The sequence below is a fragment of the Capsicum annuum genome, chromosome 6 (genome assembly GCF_002878395.1).
Source record: "Capsicum annuum cultivar UCD-10X-F1 chromosome 6, UCD10Xv1.1, whole genome shotgun sequence".
In the NCBI taxonomy this organism is placed as follows: Eukaryota; Viridiplantae; Streptophyta; class Magnoliopsida; order Solanales; family Solanaceae; genus Capsicum; species Capsicum annuum.
In genome coordinates this window covers 199,160,836-199,165,715 of record NC_061116.1, presented here as the reverse complement: position 1 = coordinate 199,165,715, position 4,880 = coordinate 199,160,836, and positions in this window count along the sequence as shown.

Genomic DNA, 4,880 nt, shown 5'->3' with positions numbered 1-4,880 from the left:
GCCTTACGTTAAATCCGAACTTTACTCATGTATATGTATAAATGTGTTTTCAATTTTGAAGTATGAATTGAGAGCATGAAGAGTTAATTTCCCTCTCTCATTGTGTATCTTTTGATTTTCAAGTTAAGGGTTATTCAATTGCATGACTTAAAGCATGAGCTAAGGGTTTTACACTTTTACTATCAATTACGAAATTTATGTTGGTTGTGAACTGAAGAGAGCGATATTTTCTTATTTTTGAATGAAAAATGTAATAATCAAGGGAATTGCATGATCATTTTGAGAAATTGACCACTATTGGTTGAAATGTTGAAAAGAGAAAGTCTTTGCATATTTTGACATATGTTTTGAAATATGAGTTCTCTTGTATTATTTGAAGGTTTAGGTGGTCTGAACATTGTTTTGAGTGAAAGAATTGTGATACGATTATGATATGGCTTAGATGTATGACTTGCAACTCTTGGTATGATGATACCAAAATCAGATAATGTCATAACAGACTTTGAACAAAATAGAAGTTAGATTTCAATTAGATTTTTAGAATTTGAATTTTGAAAGATGCATCTTCAGAAAAGGTTAAAAATAGGCTTAAGAGATGTTAAGTGGTTACCTGAAGAAGGAACGAGTTCAGAAAAATCATTTCCCTAAATCGTGTTTTGTCAATATGGGCTATTATGTCCCCAAGAGGAATTACACACTGGCCTAGTACCCTGTGGCCTATCAGAATTAGAAAATCCAACCCTTGTGGAAAACTTGGGTTGGGGGCTTGGCTGCCGAGTCAAGATCGGATTTCATATAGCCCGTGGAATATCAAACTTGTAGGGTGTACCACCTGGCTCAAAACTAAGACAAAGATGTTGAGTATAGATTTACAGAAATATTTTAAAAGCCTATTTATTATGCTCATGGATTTTTAAATGTTTGATGATGACATACTTTTCATGAAATGCTCTCACTTACTTTACATATTAGTATTTTGTTTTTGAATTATTCTGCGTACCAGTACATCTGTATTGACCCTTATATTTCAGGATCTGAGGAACAGTCTCGAAGTCCTGCTAAACAGTAGATTAATGTGTCCAAGACTTGCAGTTGGTGAGACTTCTCTATTCTGAGAGGCCTGGTTATTAGAATTTGTTATTTCATTTTGTTTTATGGTCCGACTGGTGCCTTGTCCCAGTTTTAAGACAGAAGTTGTTTAGTGTTGTTAGAGATTTTACAGACTGGTGTCATGTATTTTTTAATATTATGAACCTCATTCCATATTGCCCAATTGAATTTAGAAATTTACCATGTTATTATTTTGCTAACTTTTTGTATTTCTTTACATTGTATGAACATTCTGTATGATTGCCAGATAAAACAAGGGCGCTCGGGCCTTCATGGTTTGAGATGCTCATCATGGCCAGAGTCTCGGCTTGGGTTGTGACAAACTTGGTATTAGAGAATTGTTCATGATACTAGGATATCTGGAAAGTCTCATCGGGTAGAGTTTTATTTATGGTGTGTAGCGCGCCACACTTATAAGTGGGAGGCTACAAATTATTTAGGAATGTGTCTCTTTTTTTCATGATTTAGTTTATGCTATAGAGTCTATATGTCCTCTAATCAATGATTTCTTATATTTCAGAAAACTATCATGCCTCTCTGTCGATCTAACAAACAGAATGCTTAGGCCGAGAATGTCTGCCCTACCCATGGGATGCGGACTCATAATAGAGCTTGCACTCCTGAGTTTGTTTCTACTCTAGGAGTTCCTCCTGTTCAAACTAGTCCACCTCGGCTTCTCGATTTGGAGTCAACCATACTCAGAACAGCCAAAGAGAAGTATCCAATGTTGAGTTCCAACAGTCTATGCATATGATAGCTCAGTTAATGGCTTCTCAAGCCCGTCAGTCTGAAGATGTGGGATCTGTGTCTGGTTTATCACAAGGGTTGGTCAATTAATGAGACTGAACCCACCTAAGTTTATGGGTACGAGGGCTGAGGAGGAACCCCAAGATTTCATTGATACACTGGAGAAATTTTTTGGGTTATGTATGCAAATGAAGTTGAGGAGGTTGAATGGTCAACTTATCAGTTGAAAGATTTGGCCAATCAGTGGTATAATGAATTGAAGGATTTGAAGGGTAGAGATGTTGAGCCTTCAGTGTGGGGTGAGTTTATGGAGGATTTTATGGATCATTTTTTTCCTCAGGAATTGAGGGAATCAAAGGCTGAAAAACTTATGAACTTAATACAAGGGAAAATGAGTGCCAAGGATTACACATTGAAGTTCAACCAGTTATCCCATTATGCTCCAGAATTGGCGGGTAACATGAGAACCCTCCTAAGAAAGCTTGTATCCGGTCTCTCGGATGATCTGGTATTGGAATGCAAAGGAGTAATGCTGAATAGAGACATGGATTTCTCCAAGTTGTCTGTTTATATGCAACATATTGAGGAGGTGAAGAAGAGGCTAGCAAAGTGTAACACCCCATAGTATTCTCGACTTGATACCACACTTAGTAGCAAGTATAAAGAGCTAACAACCTGAAATTTTCCTAAGTGTTAAAGGACTTAATTATATATTAAGCTCCTAAACTTCAATGATTTCTAAATCGATCTTTCGACCTCGAGACGTAGATTTTTCAGTTGATTCATGCTCAAGGGTGTAATTAACATATCTCTGGTAAGTTTTGGATTTTTTGGACGGGGTTCGAGGCGTGTTTGGAAATTGAAAACAGAAGGTTAACGCGATTTCACCGAGTCGCGGTGACTATAGCGGTGAGACCTTCATCATATCACGGTGAAGAGCAAAACAACAATCGTCAGTTTCCAGTGACTCGTCGCGATTGCACCGCGTCGCGGTGAGTGTAGCAATGAGGGTATAACCACATCACGGTGAAGGATAAATCGGCATTTCAATTGCAAATTTTAACTTCGGGGGGAGACTCATCTTTTCACAAAGGCCCCAAGTCATGTAAACAGTGAATTAAAACGTCTTTTGGTCATAATATGCCCAAATTCACTCAAATCCATCAAGAACAAAACCCTAATTTTCCTCCCTAAGATCAAGAATCCATCCTCTAAGTCAAGAATTTCAAGAAACAAGTTAAGATTAAGGTACCAACCTTCAAACTAAACGACTTAAGGTATGTGGGGCTATCATTAAACTTCATGGGCATGGATTTTACAGTTTTATCAAGTTTATGAATTTATAATCATGTTGCAAGAAAGGGTTTTTGAATATTGTTTCGAAAAGCATGTTATTAAATTGTTTTTATGAGAATATACGTATTGTGTTGAACCCTTTTTGTGGTAATCAAATCTTGACCCTTTATGTATATACATATATAGTTTGGAATGTTTAATTAAGATTATGAACAATGAATTTCCCTCTCTTGTTGAGAAATAAAGTGCATATTTGTATTGTGAGTGATTTTTAAAAGCATGAACTACGATTTTAAAGTAAGTTTCTCAGCATCATGGTGTTTGACATGGTCTATGATATGATGAGAGGGAGTTATTTACCATAACTATACTCTTGCACTAAAAAAAAGAGTTGCATGTGATTGACTAAATTGACATAACTACCGCATGTTTTAAGTCTTGTAAAATAAGTTATTTGCATAAGTTTCTTGAGATTTCAAAATGATGACTCTCTTGTAATATTATGATTCTTGTGATATGATACTCGGTGATGACATACCTTTGATATTTTAAGCATGAAATGACTTTGCATATGAAGCATGTTGTTTAAAGAACTAAAATTGGGCCTAAAAAGAGGTATATATGTCACGGCCCGACTCGAGGCCCTGGCCGCTACGGGCATTCCAAACCACACAAGCCCGAGATACCCTTATCACGTCCCAACCCACTAGTGATGTCACGACCCGACCTGAGGTCCTGGCCGCAACAGGCATCCCGAACCACACAAGCCCGATATATCTTTGTCACATCCCAACCCACTAGTGATATTATCCGCTCTGGGCCCAGAGCAGATAATATCACTAGTGGGTTGGGACGTGACAAGGATATATTGGGCCTGTGTAGTTCGGGATGCCTATCGCGGCTAGGGCCTAGGGTCAGGTTATGACAGAATGGTATTAGAGCCGCTCCAGTGTCGTCTCTGTCGATGTGGGCTAGAGTTTAAATTAAGTGTAGGCGAATCCCGGTAAGGCAGGGCAAACCTTTATCCTGAGTGTAGGCAAATCCCATTCGGTGAGGCAAACCTTAGCGAGGATGCTGAGTCCATAAGAGGGGTGTATGTAACACCCCAACATAGGAAGGAGTCCCACATAGGCAAAACACAGGAGGGATACTGGGTATATAAGTCAGAAATCCTTACTCTATAGTGACGCATTTTAAAGTCGTGCGGGCTTGGGCCCAGAGCGAAAAATATCACTAGTGGGTTGGGACGTGACAAGGGTATCTTGGGTCAGGTCGGGACAATATGGTTACCCAAAGAAAGTGTTTGAATATAAGGGCTCATTGCTGGAAATTGAGTTTGCCAATTCGGGTGATATGATTTGGCTAATGCTAATGTATACTTGTCCTTGAGACACTGGTATACTAGAATAGTAATTAGGACTCCAATCCTTACGGAATACTCAGATTGGGGGCTTAGCCGCCTAGTGAAGAGCGGATTCTATATAGCCCGTAGGATTGTAGAAATGTAGGGTGTACCATCTATCTCAGAAGTAAGTAAAGTGTGAGTCTTGATTTCAAGAAAGCATTCAAAAATTCTAAATTATGCCCATGTTTTTACTTATCTTATATGTAATGTTTTACGAAATGCTCTCATCTATATTGTGTAATAACAAGATATTATTTTAGATTGTTTCACATACCAGTACAATTGTATTGACCCCCCTATATTTCAGGGTCTGAGGCACAGT